At 48.7% G+C, this 22,760-nt stretch overlaps 1 protein-coding gene across 8 annotated transcripts in view; it reads right to left on the bottom strand.

Annotated features, from left to right (window-relative positions):
• Positions 1 to 22,760, bottom strand: part of LOC140404474 (casein kinase I-like) — a 291,996-nt gene that overhangs the window by 5,594 nt on the left and 263,642 nt on the right. The gene's annotated exons all lie outside the window — the stretch shown is intronic.

Raw genomic sequence — 22,760 nt, 5'->3', positions numbered from 1 at the left:
TGGTTAGGTTACTGGGCGAGTAGACCAGAATTCTGGACTAACATTCAACAGAAAGAGATCCCACCACAGCTGCCCGAGGGGGGTTAGGAATTAAATTTGAAAAATATAGTAACAAGCTGGTGCCAGGAAAAGTGACCATTAAGCTGGTCGATTATCTCAGTTTACAGTAACCGGCTCACTGATGCCTTCTCGAAAGCATTAATTGCCCATCCTGAATTGTCCTCGAGAAGGTGATGCGGAGCTGCCTTCTTCAATTGCTGCAATCCCTGTGTTGTAGGTACACCCACTGTGCTGTCAGAGAGGGAGTTCCAGGATTTTGACTCAGCAATAGTGAAGGATCGGCTGATACATCAGGGCAGCACGGTGGCGCAGTGGTTAGCACAGCTGCCTCACAGCGCCGAGGACCCGGGTTCGAATCCCGGCCCTGGGTCACTGTCCGTGTGGAGTCTGCACAGTCTTCCCGTGCATGCGTGGGTTTCACCCCCACAACCCAAATTTGTGCAGGGCAGGTGGATTGGCCACGCTAAATTGCCCCTTAATTGGAAAAAAAAAAATTGGGCACTCTAAATTATAAAAATAATATATATTTCCAAGTCAGGATGGTGCAGCTTGGAGGGTAATTTTCAAGTGATGCCCCCCCCCATGTGTCTGTCGCTCTTGTGTTTGGGAGGTGCTGTCAAAGGAGCCTTGGCTACAGTAAGTCGTGTAGACGGCGGCCACTGCTGTCACCGTCGGTGGTGGAGGGGGTGAATGCTTAAGGTGGTAAATGGGGTGATCAAGTGGGCTCGGTCCTGGATGGAGTCATGCTCGAGTGTTGTTGGTGTTGAACTCACCCCAGGCAAGTGGAGTGTATTACATCACACACGCGGGTGGGTGGACCACTGACCAGAAACGTAACTGGACCAACAACGTAAACGCGGCGACTACAAGTGCAAGTCAGAACGCTCTTCAGTTCTGCAGTGTGTAACTCATCCCTCAATTTCCCAAAGCTTGTCCACCATCAACAAGGCCCAAAGCCAGACTGATGGGCAGTAATTGGTTGGATTGGATTTGTTCTACTTCTTTTGGACAAGCGATACATGGATAATTCCCATGTTGTCAGGTAGGTGGAGCATTATAGCTGTACTGGATCAACTTGGTTAGGGGGTGCGGCTAGTTCTGGAGCATAAATACATCGGTACGATCAGCCCGGCTGTTGTTAGGATCCAGTGTGTTCAGCCGTTTTTTAATTACCCATGGAGGGATGCAAAACTGGGATCAGGTCTTTATGCGATTCCAGTCATGCACTGTAGCTGAAGGCTGAAGTTATATCAGGGAACTAGATGGAATGATAAATTGCAGGCCTCGTTAGTAATGCCCACATCTGGAAGTGAAATGTTAAAATGGAAGGAAATGGCAGAGGTAGTTGAGGTAACCATTGTGGTCCTGGAGGGGTGGGGTGAAGGAAGGTCAATCAGATTCTATGTCCCCTTTCGTTGTTCACTGGTTTCTGATGAAAGGTGTGTAGAAGTGGCGGCACGGGGCGCAGTGGTTAGCACTGCTGCCTCATGGTGCTGAGGTCGCGGATTCGATCCCGGCCCCGGGTCACTGTCCGTGTCGTTTGCACATTCTTCGTGTGTGTGTGTGTGTGTGTGTGTGTCTCTCTCTCACCCCCACAACCCAAAGCTGTGCAGGGTAGGTGGATTGGCCACGCTAAATTAGCCCTTCATTGGAAAAAAACAGTACTCTAAAATTTTTTTTAAAAGGTGTGTCGGCATCAGGCAAGGCCAGGGTCAGTTTGTCCAGGAATCATCTCGGTTGAACAGTCCTGTTTTGGCGGGGTTCCAGAGATTGTTGGTATTGACGGAGCCATTGTCTGGGACAGGTCAGGGTCAGAGAGAGTCGAAGAGCGCAATAACCAGCTCACAGCTTCACGGAAGATTCTCACAGGTAACATAAACGGACTAAATAACATATTGTGCATCAATTCAATGGTCCAGCCATGATCCAAATGTAAATTCTCTGTCAGAGGTGAAGAGTAGGTTGTAACTTATATTTGAAAGAGGATGCACAGGAGCAGCTGGCTGGCTCTGCTTGCAAAATTAAATCTCTCTTAGGCTGACAATTGGGGGGGGGAAACTGTTTCTGCCAAGGCTTTGTGCTGGCATAAACTGAGCAGAAAGCTTAGGTGCAAACCAAACACGCAAAAGATAAAGATGCAAGCTGTAAATTCGATTCAACTAGTTAAGAACTCGGTTGGCCAGCAGATGGAAGTTGTGTGTGAAGGCCTCAGGCTTTCTCCTCAATGGCCGCGACAAGACTGGGACAGTTGATCAGTTGACCAACCGCCTCATGAGGTTGGGGGAGAGGAACAATAGAACATTACAGCGCAGTACAGGCCCTTCGGCCCTCGATGTTGCGCCGACCTGTGAAGCCACTCTAAAGCCCATCTACACTATTCCCTTATCGTCCATATGTTTATCCAATGACCATTTGAATGCCCTTAGTGTTGGCAAGTCCACTACTGTTGCAGGCAGGGCATTCCACGCCCTTACTACTCTCTGAGTAAAGAACCTACCTCTGACATCTGTCCTATATCTATCTCCCCTCAATTTAAAGCAATGTCCCCTCGTGCTAGACATCACCATCAGAGTAAAAAGGTTCTCACTGTCCACCCTATCTAATCCTCTGATCCTCTTGTATGCCTCTATTAAGTCACCTCTTAACCTTCTCTCTAACGAAAACAGCCTCAAGTCCCTCAGCCTTTCCTCATAAGATCTTCCCTCCATACCAGGCAACATCCTGGTAAATCTCCTCTGCACCCTTTCCAATGCTTCCTATAATGCGGCGACCAGAACTGCACGCAATACTCCAAATGCGGCCGCACCAGAGTTTTGTACAGCTGCAACATGACCTCATGGCTCCGAAACTCAATCCCTCTACCTATAAAAGCTAACACACCGTACACAGGGCAGCACAGTAGCACAAGTGGATAGCACTGTGGCTTCACAGCGCCAGGGTCCCAGGTTCGATTCCCGGCTTGGGTCACTGTCTGTGCGGAGTCTGCACGTTCTCCCAGTGTGTGCGTGGGTTTCCTCCGGGCGCTCCGGTTTCCTCCCACAGTCCAAAGACGTGCCGGTTAGGTGGATTGGCCGTGATAAATTGCCCTTAGTGGTTAGGAGGGGTTATTGGGTTCCGGGGATAGGGTGGAGGTGAGGGCTTAAGTGGGTCGGTGCAGACTCGATGGGCCGAATGGCCCCCTTCTGCACTGTATGTTCTATGTCATTAACAACCCTATCAACCTGGGTGGCAACTTTCAGGGATCTATGTAGGGATCTGCTCATCCACACTACCAAGAATCTTACCATTAGCCAAGTACTTTGTATTCCTGTTACTCCTTCCAAAATGAATCAACCCTCACTTTTCTGCATTAAACTCCATTTGCCACTTCCCAGCCCAGCTCTGCAGCTTATCTATGTCCCTCTGTAACCTGCAACATCCTTCCGCACTGTCCACAACTCCACCGACTTTAGTGTCATCTGCAAATTTACTCACCCATCCTTCTACGCCCTCCTCCAGGTCATTTATAAAAATGGCAAACAGCAGTGGCCCCAAAACAGATCCTTGTGGTACACCACTAGTAACTGAACTCCAGGCTGAACATTTCCCATCAACCACCACCCTCTGTCTTCTTACAGCTAGCCAATTTCTGATCCAAACCGCTAAATCACCCTCAATCCCATGCCTCCATATTTTCTGCAATAGCCTACCCTGGGAACCTTATCAAACGCTTTACTGAAATCCATATACACCACATCAACTGCTTTACCCTCGACAACCTGTTTGGTCACCTTCTCAAAGAACTCAATAAGGTTTGTGAGGCACGACCTACCCGTCACAAAACCGTGTTGACTATCCCTAATCAAATTATTCCTTTCCAGATAATTATAAATGCTATCTCTTATAATCCTTTCCAAGACTTTACCCACAACAGAAGTAAGGCTCACTGGTCTATAGTTACTGGAGTTGTCTCTACTCCCCTTCTTGAACAAGGGGACAACATTTGCTATCCTCCAGTCTTCTGGCATTATTCCTGTAGACAATGACGACATAAAGATCAAGGCCAAAGGCTCTGCAATCTCCTCCCTAGCTTCCCAGAGAATCCTAGGATAAATCCCATCCGGCCCAGGTGACTTATCTATTTTCAATCTTTCCAGAATTGCTAACACCTCCTCCTTATGAACCTCAATCCCGTCTAGTCTAGTAGCCTGTATCTCAGTATTCTCCTCAACAACACTGTCTTTTTCCTGTGTGAATACGGACAAAAAATATTCATTTAGCGCCTCTCCTATCTCCTCGGACTCCACGCACAACTTCCCACTACTGTCCTTGCCCTGCCCTACTCTTACCCTAGTCATTCTTTTATTCCTGATATACCTGTAGAAAGCTTTAGGGTTTTCCTTGATTCTACCTGCCAAAGACCTCTCATGTCCTCTCCTGGCTCTTCTTAGCTCTCTCTTTAGGTCCTTCCTGGCTAACTTGTAACTCTCAAGCACCCTAACTGAACCTTCACGTCTCATCTTTACATAAGCCTCCTCCTTCCTCTTGATAAGTGATTCAACTACTTTAGTAAACCACGGTTCCCTCACTCGACCACTTCCTCCCTGCCTGACAGGTACATACTTATCAAGGACACGCAGTAGCTGTTCCTTGAACCAGCTCCACATTTCAATTGTGCCCATGCCCCTCCGTTTTCATTCCCCATCCGATACATCCTAAGTCTTGCCAATCGAATCATAATTGCCTTTCCCCCAGCTATAACTCTTGCCCTGCGGTATATCATTTCCTCTACATCTCTGGAACTTTTCAGAGGCCTATAGAAAACTCCCAACAGGGTGACCCTCTCCTTTCCTGTTTCTAACCTCAGCCCATACTACCTCAGTAGACGAGCCCTCATCAAACGTCCTTTCTGCCACCGTAATACTGTCCTTGACTAACAATGCCACGCCTCCCCCTTTTTTACCACCTTCCCATAGCTTACTGAAACATCTGAACCCCGGAACCTGCAACAACCATTCCTGTCCCTGCTCTATCCATGTCTCCGAAATGGCCACAACATCGAAGTCACCCACCTTATTACGGATGCTCCTGCCTGCCGGTACACTCTTGCGACCTTGAAACCTTACTCATGACCTCACTACTCTCAACCTCCTGTACACTGGAGCTACAATTCAGGTTCCCAATGCCCTGCTGAATTAGTTTATACCCTCCCGAAGAGCATTAGCAAATTTCCCCCCAGGATATTGGTACCCCTCTGGTTCAGGTGTAGACCATCCCGTTTGTAGAGGTCCCACCTACCCCAGAATGAGCCCCAATTATCCAGGTATCTGAATCCCTCCCTCCTGCACCATCCCTGGGAAGGGGGGGCATCACATGGATATGCCATTTGGACGACAGGCATCTCATTGCAGGGACTGACTGCATTCTAGAACCAAGCAGCTGCCAATCGCAGCTCTGAGACTTCTCCCATGTTGTCCCGCTGGATTCCATTCAGGCAGGCAGACAAGTGCCCCAATCCCTGCAGCCCAACAAGTTGCTGCAGAGAATGCCGATTGCACGGTTAATACGAGCTCTTCCACAGGCATATTTCTACTGGGATCCTGTCTCTTCGTCAGTGTGGATGGAAGCGTATGGAAACATCTGCCTTTACTTGGTTCCCAGATGTTGAGCTAAATACTTGGACATTAACACCATAATCAGACAGCCATGACTCTATTACTGCGCCACTAGCACACGACACACAGACAATAATTGCTCTCATTGGTGCTCCGTAAGTAATTCAATGTTTGAAGGACGTTTTCAGTCAGTCATGTGTGAAGCTATTGATCAAAATTCTTGGCAACGGAGCACAAAAAACACCGCCATAAATGCAAGGTGCAAGATTTCCCTTGTCTGCATTTGTTGCAAAGTTGATTCAATCTCAATGGCCTCCCCCATGTACACTGTCTTCAGCAGCTCTAAGGTTCGAACACCCAAGGGTACATTTTTGTCTTTGTCCCAATCGACCACACGCAAAAGGTTCTCCAGCACTGGGACAAAATGAATGCAACTTCAAACGGCAGCATCATGCTGCACGTAACTAAATATTCTTGAATGCAATTCAGAATGGAGGTATGCTGAGCCCTCGTGCCAAGGTGTGACAGCTAAAATGGACTATTTACATATGCTCGCTGCTCAAAAGACTTCTTTGCATTACAGGCTGTAGCGCCACTGATCTGTTGCAGTTATCAGTACCTAGTTTCCTACTCTTGAGCACAGTACCATGCACACTGTCACTGTTGCTATTTCCGAATCCCGTCTTCACTTCTGTGCCTATCGCCACGGGAGACGGCCCATTTCTTCCACAGTGTCACCCCAAGCAGGTTCTCCTTGGGGTTTCCGTGACAAAGTCCCCATTTAGGCCAACCTGCCTACCGACCTTCCTAGCAGGAGAACTGGCAATATTTTTTTTTTTTTTTTAAATATTTTATTGAAAATTTTTGGTCAACCAACACAGTACATTGTGCATCCTTTACACAACATTGTAACAATACAGATAATAATGACCTTTTTAAATTTAAACAAAAACAACAACAAATAAATATTAAATAACAAAAAAATAAATAAAAACTAGCCCTAATTGGCAACTGCCTTGTCTCAGGCCACACCCCCCCCCCCCCCCCCCCCCCCAAGTCCTGGGCCGCTGCTGCTGCCTTCTTTGTTCTCCCCTATCTATCTTTCCGCAAGATATTCGACGAACGGTTGCCACCGCCTAGTAAACCCTTGAGCCGACCCCCTTAGGACGAACTTAATCCGCTCTAACTTTATGAACCCCGCCATATCATTGATCCAGGTCTCCACCCCCGGGGGCTTGGCTTCTTTCCACATTAGCAATATTCTGCGCCGGGCTACTAGGGACGCAAAGGCCAAAACATCGGCCTCTTTCGCCTCCTGCACTCCCGGCTCTTGTGCAACCCCAAATATAGCCAACCCCCAGCTTGGTTCGACCCGGACTCCTACTACTTTCGAAAGCACCTTTGTCACCCCCATCCAAAACCCCTGTAGTGCCGGGCATGACCAAAACATATGGGTATGATTCGCTGGGCTTCTCGAGCACCTCGCACACCTATCCTCCACCCCAAAAAATTTACTGAGCCGTGTTCCAGTCATATGTGCCCTGTGTAATACCTTAAACTGAATCAGGCTTAGCCTGGCGCACGAGGACGACGAGTTTACCCTGTTTAGGGCATCTGCCCACATCCCCTCCTCAATCTCCTCCCCTAGCTCTTCTTCCCATTTCCCTTTTAGTTCGTCCATCATAGTCTCCCCTTCGTCTCTCATTTCCCTATATATATCCGACACCTTACCGTCCCCCACCCATTTCTTTGAGATGACTCTGTCCTGCGCCTCTTGTGTCGGGAGCTGCGGGAATTCCCTCACCTGCTGCCTCGCAAAAGCCCTCAATTGCATGTACCTGAATGCATTCCCTTGGGGCAACCCATATTTCTCGGTCAGCGCTCCCAGACTCGCAAACTTCCCATCCACAAATAGATCTTTCAATTGCGTTATACCTGCTCTTTGCCACATTCCATATCCCCCATCCATTCCCCCCGGGGCAAACCTATGGTTGTTTCTTATCGGGGACCCCCCCAGTGCTCCGGTCTTTCCCCTATGTCGTCTCCACTGTCCCCAAATCTTCAGTGTAGCTACCACCACCGGACTCGTGGTATAGTTCCTTGGTGAGAACGGCAATGGGGCTGTCACCATAGCCTGCAGGCTGGTCCCCCTACAGGACGCCCTCTCTAATCTCTTCCACGCCGCTCCTTCCTCCTCTCCCATCCACTTACGCACCATTGAAATATTAGCGGCCCAATAATACTCACTTAGGCTCGGTAGTGCCAGCCCCCCCCCTATCCCTACTACGCTGTAAGAATCCCTTCCTCACTCTCGGAGTCTTCCCGGCCCAAACAAAACCCATGATACTCTTTTCTATCCTTTTGAAAAAAGCCTTCGTGATCACCACCGGGAGACACTGAAACACAAAAAGGAATCTCGGGAGGACCACCATCTTAACTACCTGCACCCTCCCTGCCATTGACAATGCTACCATATCCCATCTCTTGAAATCTTCCTCCATCTGTTCCACCAACCGCGTCAAATTTAGCCTGTGCAATGTGCCCCAATTCTTAGCTATCTGGATCCCCAGGTAACGAAAGTCTCTTGTTACCTTCCTCAACGGTAGGTCTTCTATTTCTCTACTCTGCTCCCCTGGATGCACCACAAACAGCTCACTCTTTCCCATGTTCAATTTATACCCTGAAAAATCCCCAAACTCCCCAAGTATCCGCATTATTTCTGGCATCCCCTCCGCTGGATCCGCCACATATAGTAGCAGATCATCCGCATATAAAGATACCCGGTGTTCTTCTCCTCCCCTAAGTATTCCCCTCCATCCCTTGGAACCTCTCAGCGCTATCGCCAGGGGCTCAATCGCCAGTGCAAACAGTAATGGGGACAGAGGACATCCCTGCCTTGTCCCTCTATGGAGCCGAAAATATGCCGGGGGTTGAGCTTCATACAATTTTTTATAAAATGTCTTAAACACTTCATTCACTCTCTCCGCTCCCCGCTCCGTCTCTCCATCTTCGTCTCTCACCCCCCCTATTTCCCTTGCTGCTCCCCTTTTCCTCAATTGGTGTGCCAGCAATCTGCTCGCCTTCTCTCCATATTCATACTGTACACCCTGCGCCTTCCTCCATTGTGCCTCTGCAGTGCCTGTGGTCAGCAAGTCAAATTCCACATGCAGCCTTTGCCTTTCCCTATACAGTCCCTCCTCCGGTGCTTCCGCATACTGTCTGTCCACCCTCAAAAGTTCTTGCAACAACCGCTCCCGTTCCTTACTCTCCTGCTTCCCTTTATGTGTCCTTATTGATATCAGCTCCCCCCTAACCACCGCCTTCAACGCCTCCCAGACCACTCCCACCTGAACCTCCCCATTGTCATTGAGTTCCAAGTACTTTTCAATGCATCCCCTCACCCTTAAGCACACCCCCTCATCCGCCATTAGTCCCATATCCATTCTCCAGGGTGGACGCCCTCTTGTTTCCTCCCCTATCTCCAAGTCTCCCCAGTGTGGGGCATGATCCGAAATGGCTATAGCCGTATATTCCGTTCCCCTCACCCTCGGGATCAATGCCCTACCCAACACAAAAAAGTCTATGCGTGAATAGACTTTATGGACATAGGAGAAAAACGAGAACTCCTTACTCCTAGGTCTACTGAATCTCCACGGGTCCACCCCTCCCATCTGCTCCATAAAATCCTTAAGCACCTTGGCTGCTGCCGGCCTCCTACCAGTCCTGGACTTCGACCTATCCAGCCTTGGTTCCAACACCGTGTTAAAGTCTCCCCCCATTATCAGCTTTCCGGTCTCTAGGTCTGGGATGCGTCTTAGCATTCGCCTCATAAATTTGGCATCGTCCCAATTCGGGGCATACACGTTTACCAACACCACCATCTCTCCCTGTAATTTGCCACTCACCATCACGTATCTGCCCCCGTTATCCGCCACTATAGTCTTTGCCTCGAACATTACCCGCTTCCCCACTAATATAGCCACCCCCCTGTTTTTCGCATCCAGCCCCGAATGGAACACCTGCCCTACCCATCCTTTGCGCAACCTAACCTGATCTATCAGTTTCAGGTGCGTTTCCTGTAACATGACCACATCTGCTTTAAGTTTCTTAAGGTGTGCGAGTACTCGTGCCCTCTTTATCGGCCCGTTAAGCCCCCTCACGTTCCACGTGATCAGCCGAGTTGGGGGGCTTCCCACCCCCCCCCCCCCCCCCCTTTGCCGGTTAGCCATCATCTTTTTCCAGCTTCTCGCCCAGTTCCCACGCGGCTGTATTTCTCCCAGACGGTGCCCCCCCGCCCATCCTTTCCCGCACCCACTCCCCCCCTTTCCCCAGCAGCAGCAACCCAGTAATTCCCCCCCTCCCCCCCCCCCCCGCTAGACCCCCCGCTAGCGTAATTACTCCCCCCATGTTGCTCCCAGAAGTCAGCAAACTCTGGCTGACCTCGGCTTCCCCCCGTGATCACGGCTCGCCCCGTGCGGCGCCCCCTCCTTCCTGCTTCTCTATTCCCGCCATAATTATCATAGCGCGGGAACCAAGCCCGCGCCTCTCCCTCGGCCCCCGCCTCCCATGGCCAACGCCCCATCTCCTCTTCCTCCCCACCTCCCCCCATCACCACCTGTGGGAGAAAGAAAAGTTACCATACCGCAGGATTAATCATACAATCCCTCTTCGCCCCCCCCCCCCCCCCCCCCCCCCCCCCCACTCGTCCCACCACTTTGTCCAAACGTTCATTTTCGTAGTCCAATCATTCCAATTTTTCTTCTACAATAAAAGTCCACGCTTCATCCGCCGTCTCAAAGTAGTGGTGCCTCCCTTGATATGTGACCCACAGTCTTGCCGGTTGCAGCATTCCGAATTTTATCTTCTTTTTGTGAAGCACCGCCTTGGCCCGATTAAAGCTCGCCCTCCTTCTCGCCACCTCCGCACTCCAGTCTTGGTATACGCGGATCACCGCGTTCTCCCACTTACTGCTCCAAGTTTTCTTTGCCCATCTAAGGACCATCTCTCTATCCTTAAAACGGAGAAATCTCACCACTATGGCTCTGGGAGCTTCTCCTGCTCTCGGTCCTCGCACCATAACTCGGTATGCTCCCTCCACCTCCAACGGACCCGTCGGGGCCTCCACTCCCATTAACGAGTGCAGCATCGTGCTCACATATGCCCCGACGTCCGCCCCCTCCACACCTTCAGGAAGGCCAAGAATCCTCAAGTTGTTCCTCCTTGCGTTATTTTCCAGTGCCTCCAACCTCTCCACAGATCGTTTCTGGTGTGCCTCCTGTATCTCCGACTTCACCACCAGGCCCTGTATGTCGTTTTCATTCTCTGCTGCTTTCGCCTTCACGACCCGAAGCTCCTGCTCCTGGGTCTTTTGTTCCTCTTTCAGCCCTTCAATCGCCTGTAATATCGGGGCCAACAACTCTTTCTTCATTTCCTTTTTTATCTCCTCCACGCAGCGTTTCAAAAACTCTTGTTGTTCAGGGCCCCATATGAAACTGCCACCTTCCGACGCCATCTTGGTTTCTGCTTGCCTTCCTTGCCGTTGTTCCAAAGGATCCGCTGCAATCCGGCCACTTTCCTCTCCTTTTTCCATCCGTGTCCAGGGGGAACACCCTTCTGGTTTACCGCACGGTGTTTTCAGCCGTTAAAATTGCCGTTGGGGCTCCTATCAAGAGCCCAAAAGTCCGTTTCACAGGGAGCTGCCGAAACGTGCGACTCAGCTGGTCATCGCCGCACCCGGAAGTCGTCTTCAGAACTGGCAATATTTAAATAGTGGGTCATGGATACACGTCAGAGATATTAACCCAGTCTCCTCAGGAGGGCCCCTTAAAACGGTACCAAACTATAATCTGCAAAAACAAAAACTGAGGTGCAAATTCCCTCAAATTTCAAGCAAAAAGCCAAATGTGGTTGCTGTAAATCTGAAAGTAGCAGTAGAAAATGCTGGGAACACTTGATGATCAGGCAGCATCTGTGGAGAGGACAACATTTGAGGTTTCGGTTATAAATCCTTCCTTTGAACTGGGTTTATACAAGAAACACTCACTGAGTATCTTTGCTAGCTGACCTGGTGAGTGCTTCTAGCCTTTTCTGTTGCGGCCCCTGAGTGAAGCAGAGTGACTTGGAGAAGTTGCACTGTTGCAATGGGTAAGCTGCAGTGCCAGATATAGGCAGCGGACACTCCAATAACCCTGGTCAGGAAGCGACAATTAATGGTGATCTCGAACTTGCCCATCTTTTTTCTTTTTATAAAGTTTTTATTCTCCATTTTCACATTTTCCTTCAAAATGTACACCCCACCCACAACCAGTAAACGGTAACAAATACAAAATCAATCCCCTTAACGATACCAACGATCCCATCCTCCCACCACCCCAAACAACAGCCCACCTGTCAATATATGCATCCAATAAAACAAACCCTCCCACGGTGGCAACAAAAAACAAAGGAGAAAAAGAAAAAGGAGTCCGGGACCGCCCATGGTCACCATTGACCTATAGAGTCCACTCCCTTCCCCCTCCCCCCCCTACACTCAACGCCATCCAACCTCTGAAAGAGTACCGTATATGATACCCAAGAGTTGTACACCCACCATCCCGCCCCCCCGCCCCAGTCTCCAACTCCTCCCGTCCACTGCCTCTTGTAAAACTCCTCCCCCCCCCCCCCAACCTCTGTTCCTTCCCCCCAACTTTCCACCCCGGCGAGACCACTCGGACCCTGTCCTGCCAGGCTCCGATGGCCGCAGCCTCTCCCCCACCTCACTCCCGTTCACTGGCCGGATTAAACCTGCCAGCGTGGAGGCCCCCGCCGGGGGCCCTTTCCCCCTTGCCCGGCCCTAGGAAAGCCCAAAAATCCCCTTTTAGCACACACACCCCGCATATCCACCTACACCCCAAAGACCACTCATTTCGAGTGAAAGTCCCATCACTTCCCTTGTCCAAATATATACAACATTGGCTCCTTTAGCCCATACACCTGCACACAGTGAAACAAAAAAGAAAATACAGTCATGAGGTTACATCGGCACATGGCCATTTCTCAATTTGTCAGTTCTGCCACAGTCCTTCTGCCTTCGCAAACTCCTCCGCTGCTTCCGCCGTTCCAAAATAAAAGTCCGAGCTTGTAAGTCACCCTCAGCTTCGCTGGATATACAATGCCACACTGCACCTTGCAAATGTACAGTGCCCTCTTCACCCGGTTGAAGGCAGCCCGCCTCCTTGCCAGCTCCACCGTAAAGTCCTGGTATACACGTATACCAGCTCCAGCCCACTGCACCACCCGCTTCTGCTTGGCCCAGCTCAGGACCTTCTCCTTCACACTGTACCTACGGAAGCACAGAGTCACTGCCCTTGGCGGCTCACTCGCCTTTGGTACAGGCCTCCACGACCGATGAGCCCGATCCAGTTCATATTGGGAGGGATCCTCCCCCTCCCCCAATAGTTTCGCCAGCATCGCGGCAAAATACTCAATCGGCCTTGGTCCTTCAACTCCTTCGGGCAGCCCCACAAGCCTCAAATTCTGTCACCTGGATCTGTTTTCCAGGTCTTCCATTTTTCCTCGCAGATCCTTGTTAATGTCCATCACCTTCCGCATCTCTTTCCCCATCGAGGCAAGTTGATCACCGTGCTGCAATAACGTTTCCTCCACTTCCTTCAGCGCCTCCCCTTGCTCCCGCACCTCCGCCACTGCGCTCGCCACCTCCGTCATCACCGGGGAAATCGCCTCCTCCACCAGCACACTCAAAACCTCTTTCATCTCCTTCCTCATTGTCTCCATGTATCTTGTAAACTGCCTTTCGAATTCCGCAGCCATCACCGTAGTTATTTCTTCAGCCGTAAGCAATGTGGCCTCCCCTGTGGCTCCAGCCTCCATTTTCCTTGGTGACCCCGCGGTGACCTTTCCACTCCCCGACGGACCTTCAGCTGCTTTCTTTACGGAAGATTTTTTGCTTACCCTCGACATTTTTCTTCACTGTGCCTTCACTGTTTCTTCCTGCTTTTGCCCCCTCAGTGGACCCTGGGATCGGGCTTAAAGCCCCGAAAATGCCGTTCCCGAACAGGAGCCCTCCATTGTGCGGCCGCCTCCCGCCCGCCGTCACCGGAAGTCAACTTGTCCATCTTTAACGCTGGTCCTCTGTTCAGGCTTTGTGCATTTGCTGAATGTTTAACTACTGCATGTCTGCAGAGGTTTTACAGTTTCCTGTCACCCTGCAGAGGGTTAGACCAGAAAGCCTCATCTCTCCACCTGTGCAGAAGGGTGACGCCACACCACCGTCTTATTGCTACCCACCAACAACGCCATGGAGCAGCACCTGTCCAGGTCACAACATGAGAGTTCTTGTGCGTCAAAACTGGAAATCCATAACCACCTCTGTGCTCATCATCGATGAGTCTACACATTCATCGTCCTCTTCGAAGGACAACTACCATTGTCATCTACGACTGGGCAGGTTGAGGCTTTGTATAACAGTGAAGCTACTGCCTGCATAGAGGTCGTGAAGCCAACGATTCACAAACCTGCCAGGTTGCCATCTTCCTTTGCTGCCTCTTTCCTCCATGGTTTGGATGGCAACTGAGGTGATAAGACGGTTCTGTGGGGAGGTTTCTGGGAGCACTGATTGTGACAAGTCCCAAGTGCGACGAGGTGCAAGAACCAGCCTGGCAATTTGCTGCAGGTGGGAATCTCTCTCTGCTAAGTTTCTCTCGAGCTATAATTTAAGTTAGCGGTCAGACTCTGGCTTAGAACTTTAAGACTCGAGCTACTTAAGGAGGCAAGTTAGCCGGTAACTGCAACTGGTCAATCAACTGAAGGCGATTGGCGTTAATAACTTTAGCAGGACGCAGGACGCTGATTTTGCAGTTGCAACCTTTGTGCAGCCCCCTATAAAAGTAGTCAGGTTTTGCTACTGCAAGACTGAGGCGAGGTACGAGTGCTAATTTAAGAATTTGGTGCAGAGGGGGAAACTTGGTCCCAGGAGGGAGGTGCACATCTTAGGTGAGGTATTTCAGATATGGTCAGAGACAGAAGGGTGCGACTATGAATAAGGCATGTACGGGGATCCAGAAAGTAGCAATGGAGGATCCTCAACCCTTGCACTTACCCAACTGGTTTGAAGTTCTTGCAACTTGCTTGGATGAGAGCAGGAATTGGAAGGGAGGATGAGAAAACTGAGCACAGACTATGGTACAGGGAGACATTCAAGTGCAGAGAGTAAAGATTAATGTGGTTCTTTTTCTTTTAAAGAGCTACCTGAGGCTCTGAGAGAAATTATTCTCTTGGAAGAATTTAAGAATTCATTACCTTCTGTGATAAGAATCTATGTTGAAGACCAGAGGGTTATAATCGCTAGACGAGCAGCAATAATGGCTGATGATTATGAGCTGATCCATAAATTTAAACCGTTGTTCCGTCACCCGCATAATTTTGAAAAGGACAGGAAGTGGGAGAGTGAAAGGAAGGCAGATAGCCAAAGTAAGGAATGGTAAGCTGGGATTGCTCCGAGATCTCCTCAGACCAGGAAGGGTGGTACTGAGGATGGACATGAGACTCAAAGGCCGAGGTGTTACCATCGCAATAAAGTGGGACCACATTCATTCAGAACGTTGGAAGTTAAAAGGAAAGCCCATGGCACTTGCTAGGGTTCATAAGGAGGATCTGAAAGGGAACTGTAGCTCTAACTGGACCTGGTTAGATGTTAGTGAATGGGATAAGTGGCGATTGCATCTTAGTTCCCTTGTATGAAGTAAAATTGGGAGTGTGATTTATCAGGTCTAGTAGTTGTCACAATGGTCAAGTTACCAGTGGATGGAGTAGACTAACTTTTGGGGAATAATTTGGCAGGAATGAAAGTTATAGCTTCACCCACAATTAGAGAATCCGTGGGAAGATAAGGGGGCAGAACAGTTACCAGACATTTTTCAGTCGTGTGGGCAATTGTTAAACGGAGTACACCACCAGAAAAGGGGCTGGTTTAGCACAGGGCCAAGTAGCTGGCTTTTAAAGCAGACCAAGGCAGGCCAGCAGCATGGTTCAATTCCCGTACCAGCCTCCCCGAACAGGCGCCGGAATGTGGCGACTAGGGGCTTTTCACAGTAACTTCATTTGAAGCCTACTTGTGACAATAAGCGATTTTCATTTCATTTCAAATCACACCACCATTGGATGGCAAAGTAACCAAAACTATCCTTGAAGACGAGGATAATTCTGAGGATGTGTTTGGTGGACATCACCAGGGTCCCAGGTTCGATTCCCGGCTTGGGTCACTGTCTGCGGAGTCTGCACGTTCTCCGTGTCTGCGTGGGTTTCCTCCGGGTGCTCCGGTTTCCTCGCACAAGTCCCGAAAGACGTGCTGTTAGGTGAATTGGACATTCTGAATTCTATCTCTTTGTACCCGAATAGGCGCCGGAATGTGGCGACGAGGGGCTTTTCACAGTAACTTCATTGCAGTGTGAATGTAAGCCTACTGGTGATAATAAAAATTGTTATATTATAGCTTGTCATCAGATTTCATAGAGGGTTCCTCCTCCATGTTGTGCGTTAATAGCTAAAACCGGATAGACCCAGAATATTCTCCTGTGGAGTTCCGCTAATTACTGCCTCCAACCATTTCGCCTAGTGTCATTCCAACGTTCAGCTACTTTTCAACCGAGTCAGTCAGCATGGAGCGGATTCATTATTTTGCGATATTTGACCACACCGTTCGCCTGTGGAAATGTTTTTTTAGCTTGAAGTTGAGCGCTTTATGCCGTGCTAATGTTTCTGATTTTTGCCAGCTCTCTACTTTTAATCAGGCAAGAGCTTATCTTAGTTATCCTCTGTTCTGCTTACAGTTAGTTTGATTAAAGCAAACATACATTTGCACATTGACTGTGCAACTTGTTGGTGATTTCCTCCACAGTGCCTGAGCTCAGTTGCTGCTGACACACTCGTTCCATGCTTTTGCCACCTCTCGATTTGATATCTCAACACACTCCTGGTCAGACTTTCCCCATTCTAAATCCGTAAACTTCGAAGTCATCCAAAACTCTGCCCTTATCCTAACTTGCACCAAGTTCTGTTCACGCATTTGCCCGTGCCCCCTTCCGCACTGCAAATTCTATGATTCTATAATTGCCCTTGAACTGAGCGGTTTGCTCAGCCATTTGAGTGTGGGAGGGGGTGGGGTTAAGAGTCAACCGCATCTGGGTCTGGAGTCACATGTAGGTCAGGCCTGGCAAAGATGGTGGACTGCCTTCCATGGGGCTAGTTTAGCACAGTGGGCTAAACAGCTGGCTTGCAAAGCAGAACAATGCCAGCAACGCGGGTTCAATTCCCGTACCAGCCTCCCCGAACAGGCGCCGGAATATGACGACTAGGGGCTTTTCACAGTAGCTTCATTGAAGCCTACTTGTGACAATAAGTGATTATTATTATTGAACGACATTAGTGAACCAGGTGGGCTTTTACAACAATCGATTTCATCATTAGACTTTTAATTCCAGATTTTTACTGAATTCAAATTTCACCATCTGCCATCTGATGGAATTCAAAGCCAGGACCACAGAGCATTGTCCTGTCTAGTGACAATACCACTACCCCACTGTCTCCCCGTGTACGGGGGGCAAGAGAAATTCTGGGATTTGAGGCTCTGTCTCAAATTAAAACACTCAGTTGCTGGTCATGTTTCGAAGGGGAATGGAGAACATGTAATACTTTTGGGTAGGTGAATGTCAGCAAGAATGGGAGTTATGGGCAAATAGAACTTATCAGAAATGTGTGGCATGGGAGTTTTGAGCCAATGAAGCTTATTGGAGGCCAGCATGGGAATATCAGACCAGCTAACACTGGCAAGCATTAGAGAATTTCATCAGGAAAGGTGCCGAGTTGGTGCAGAGGCAGGTGGTAGACCTAAGTGGCTATTGTGGGGGATACAAGTCAAGGCTGCAAGCTTAACAATAAAGAGAGGCAGCAAAGACCATGAAGAGTCTGGTTCAGCCAGTCGGGGGTTGAAGTCAGTTAGAAAGAAGCAGATTTGGGGCGAATTCAGAATTGCTTCGAGCCAGAGGAAGGTTGGACCCACCCGGGGTGGGGCAAGGCAGAAACAGTCTAAGGGGTGAAGCAGGATGGTGGAGAAAGACGACCAGCTCACGTGTGCGAGAAGTCTATTGTAGAATCACTGAGTAGCCCCTTAGAACTGTTACAGACCCGGCGCCGAGGTCCCAGGTTCAATTCTGGCTCTGGGTCACTGTCCGTGTAGAGTTTGCACATTCTCCCCGTGTCTGCGTGGGTTTCGCCCCCACAACCCAAAAGATGTGCAGGTTAGGCGGATTGGCCACGCTAAATTGTCCCTTAATTGGAAAAAAAGTTAACTGGATACTCTAAAAATTAAAAAAAAAAAAGAAGAGCCGATACATGTCTAGAGGACCAAACTCTCGATGGTTCCGGAACAGAGGAGCCTCACAGTTTGTTTGGGCAGATATTCAAAAATTTCATTCGATTCGCGTTTTGCAAGGGAACATTTTGCAAGTGATTTCTCAGGAGGCTAATTATAGTATGAAATAGCCCAGAAAGTACGTGAAGTTTGGAAGGAATGAAGTACCTTTTTGCATTTAACAATTTGTTTCATCTTGCATTGTGATTTGATTTTCTTCTATGGATGCAACCTTTCTTTCCTATCGCCTCTTCAGTCCAACCTGCCCTCTCTCTGCTCCTGAGGGGTTAGATGGCTTGCTCCCAGATCACTGCGAACAACCTCTCTGGCTGGCTGCCAGGAAGCATCATGGATTACTCAAGACATACTCTGTCCTCCCCAATGTTCTCCCATTCAGCAGACATCATCTAGGCATCATTCAGGTCAAGAACTTTATCAGCCATCACTCTTCCACAACACAGAGCATAGCAGTACTCTTTAACACCTTCGCCCACTGGGTTTCAAGCTGCCGTTAAAAATACAGAACGCTTCTATTGTCCCATCTACTGCTATTTATCCTCTAAGAACACCATTGCTCTTACATACTTGTTACTCAAGCCTGGAAATGGATCAGGCAGCACACAAGTACACTCACATTGATTGTGCGCATGCACAAAGCACCACGAAACACACTGCTCCTGTGTATCTATGCGAGTGAAATATTTGCTTTCATGGCTGTAGTGCTAAAGATCTGACGGATCGGTTAGCTCAGTCGGCTGGACGGCTGGTTCGTGGTGCGGAGCGACGCCAATAGCGCGGATTCAATTCCTGGTACCAGCTGAAGTTATGAAGCTGAAGGCCCTGCCTTCTCAAGCTCACCCCTCACCCAAGGTGGGGTGACCCTCAGGTTAGATCACCATCAGTCAGCTCTCTCTCTCTCAAAAAAAAGGCAGAGAGCAGCCTACACCCCGTGGGGACTATAGTGACTTTCACTTCATTTGCTGATGATCTAAAAATTGTCACACAATTAAGGAACAAAAACATAAAATCTACATCCTAACAAGGGAGCAGAGGACAGCCTTCCACCCCAACACGGAATTATTACATAGGTAGTATTGAACTGCTATGATCCACGTGCCAAAGTCAAGCCTAAGTTCTTTCTAAAATTAGAGAGTCATAGTTTAATGGCTTCTTGGTTTAGTGATTACAGGCTTTACTTCTAAGTTTGTAGGAACAGCTGAAAGAGAATTTTGTCTACGGCAATAAAATGTTAATATTGCAAAGAAATGTGGGTCAGGATCCCTACGCACTTGTGCCCATATTCAGTAAACGCTGACTAACTGAAGCTTGGAGACCATTGCTAGTCTTTCCCAATTTTTTTGTCTTCAATTGCCATTTTACTGCTTGATGACGAAAAGCAAGTGGGGCAGCTTTCATAGAATTCTAGAATCAGCTCAGTGCCATTCGGCCCATCGAGTCTGCACCCTCCGAAAGAGAACTCTACCTCGGGTCCCCCCCGTCCCCCCGGTCACCCCCTCCCATCTCCAGTAACCTGCACATCTTTGGACACTAAGGGAAAATTTATCATGGCCAATCCACCTAACCTGCACATCTTTGGACTGTGGGAGGAACCCGGAGGAAACCCACGCAGACACAGGGAGAACGTGCAGACTCGACACAGACAGTCACCCGAGGCCGGAATCGAACACGGGTCCCTGGCGCTGTGAGGCAGCAGTGTTAACTGCACCACCGTGCCACCATGAGAATCAGCAGAACAATTTTAAGTATCTTCTGCAAGGCTGTGTGCATGCTTAAAAGAAGCAATTTAGCAACAAGTAGGTGGGAAGGACTGAAAATCAATACCGCACTGTCCTGCAGAGAACATTTCCCCTTCTGCAGACTGACCCATGCATTGGGACTGCTGGAGGTGACTGCCGAGAAGTCAAGTCAAAATATCAAGCAGGCATCGTTGCAGAGTCTCTGATCGAGGGTAGTTTCTGAGGTGGAATTATTCATAGGAGCAACAATGGCATTAGGCAGTGAACGGAGTAAATTCCATCAGAGTTTGTACAGTATCAGGAGCTGAGCCCGAGGGCAGTCTCTGTAACATTGGACTGCTGTGCTGTCTGAAAGCACAAAAGAGCATCTTTGTGGCTATGAGATTGAACAGAACATGCCCCTCAAGTGCCTGTAATAGGAGCCACATTTGGAGCCATCTCCAATTGTATGATCAGAAGCTGAATTAGGGGAATCTGCAAAAACTTGTTTGCAGATGCGCATCTGGCTCTAAGAAAACTGCTTTGTTTCCAAAGTCAAGACGACTCCGAACTGACTAAATGTTTGCTATTTCATTAAAGCCTAAAGACTTGCCTTCTGTCGCTAATAGCGTTTGCACCGCAAATTTAAATTTAAGCTCCTGTTCATATTTCCATGGCGGCCTGCTCTAAAAGCCAATCACTGGTTCACACAACAGCCCCTCCAAGGAGACACACGTGTCACTTTTTTTTTGGGGGGGGGTTTGCCATTCTAGCTGGGTCCACTCCCTCTTTCCCTGACTAAAGAGAGGGACTCACCACATGTTGAGCACTTTGATGCAGCTACAGAGAGTTCAGAGAGAAAAGACAACAGATTAATCAAAGGAAAAAGCGCCACCGTCAAGCTCATCATGCACATGGCTGACATGGGTGGTGGTGGTGGTGGGGGGGGGGGGGGGGGGGGGGGAAGAGGGAGAGAAGAGAGAAGAGGGAGAACGTAGTAGCTGTGCGACGAGAGGGCTTCAGAGAAGAGCATGGGTGAATTCACCAGGATGGAATGAGGGAAGCAAAGAGCGAGACAAGGAATAGGAGCACAGGAGAAGCAATTAAAAAAAAACAAAAGGTCCAACTGAGCAAAATCCCCGGACATGGAAAACCAGCCAATTAAAATATAGAAGCTGTTCAAGTGGCAAGCTGCTACGTGAAGAGAAAAGAAAATCGCACTGACATTCGTGGCAAGAGGCCATTTTGATTAGACAATTGCAATCTGCGACATGTGTCACTCTCCAGGTGCGTTTAGCTCAAATGCTTTAACACTGCAGCTATTTAAATGGAGGCCTAAAGTAAAATCAGACTTTGATTTTTTTTTTCCAGTGCCTTCTTATATTAGTCATTATTCTCTGCAGGATGATAAATTGAATGTTCCCTATTAGCTGGTAATTATATTTTCCGCGGACAAATGGAGGAGAAAAAAAAATTCAAAAAAGGCTTTTAGCGGTAAACTTTATACAGCCTTCAAAGGGACTTTATTGCATCAAATGGTTTGATGTTCAAAGGCCCTGCATGTGCATTGTGCTTCCTCTTCCCTCAGTATTGCCAGGGCACGGTGGCGCAGTGGTAGCACTGCTGCCTCACGGCGCTGAGGTCCCAGGTTCGATCCCGGCTCTGGGTCACTGTCCCTGTGGAGTTTGCACATTCTCCCCGTGTTTGTGTGGGTTTCGCCCCCCACAACCCAAAGATGTGCAGGGTAGGTGGATTGGCCACGCTAAATTGCCCCTTAATTGGAAAAATGAATTGGGTACTCTAAATTTTTTTTTTTTTAAAAAGTAAAAAGTATTGCCAGGGCTGCTGGTTTGAACGAGAAAGAGAAGCAATTTGTCTATCCCAGCATGCATTAGATCCAACCTGTAGAGTCATGTTAAAAAAAAAAGATCTTTCTGCGGCACATCGCAACAGGGAAGATGCAGCAACTCAATTCCAAAGATATATTTTTTTTTTAAAGAGTTGTTTTAATGGCTTACAGTTCCTTTAGACAGAGATTACCAAGCACTGATCATACACCCGAAGAACCTATGGGTGTTTTAGAATGGTGACCAATCCCGTCAAAGCACAAAATGGCATTACCATGGTAACCCTCTCGTATGCTTTGCCACTGTCTGTCTTTCCCTCTCTTCCTTTATTGCTAACTGCGTGCGAAATACAGTGAATTAAGTGCGCAATGTTCTGGACCAATGCAACGTCTATTGGTCGAACCCAACACAGGCTCTGTCAGCAAGGTGCAAGTTGGGGTCCGGGATGGGTTGTGGGGAATTGGAAAGAGGGTATCGGGGAGGCCTGGATCAAGGCAGCTTAAAATGTAGACAATAAAGAGAAAACATGATCTGACAGGGTTGGCGGTTAATGCACAACTGCAGTGGAAACGTCAACTGCAGTGTTGCCAATGTAATCTCCTTCAAGGTAGAGGTCAAGGTTGTTCCAATTATGCTGGCATGAAAGCATATCGGGAGAAAATGATGGAAATGCAGGAATCATTAACCCTTTCACTGGCACACACCAATATTTACAGGTCAACAACGTTACCCTCTCCTGTGCCTATTCACAATGGCAGGCAATAATGTAATAAACAGGTAAAAATGCAGATCGAACGGCAACAAACCAAACCCAGATCACTGCAGATACCAACTTGATTTAGTCTCCACCTTTGTTGAATTTACATTTAGTTTCTGTTGGTAAAGCGCACAGTTTCCCACAGCGCTCTTTTTAATTCTGTTTTCACCCGCAATTCAGTCAACTGTAAAATAAAGGACCCAACCAGCATACAGCTATTTCACCACACAGGTATCCATTTTGCAAAAGAGACCTTTTTCCAGTGTTGAACCTTCAGCTGCATTTGATTGGTAGGAGAAGTAGATTATCATAGACTTTACAGTGCAGAAGGAGGCCATTCGGCCCATCGAGTCTGCACCA

The sequence above is a fragment of the Scyliorhinus torazame genome, chromosome 30, assembly GCF_047496885.1.
Source record: "Scyliorhinus torazame isolate Kashiwa2021f chromosome 30, sScyTor2.1, whole genome shotgun sequence".
Lineage (NCBI taxonomy): Eukaryota > Metazoa > Chordata > Chondrichthyes > Carcharhiniformes > Scyliorhinidae > Scyliorhinus > Scyliorhinus torazame.
The sequence above is the reverse complement of the archived record's forward strand: the minus strand, read 5'-3'. Positions and strand labels throughout refer to the sequence as shown.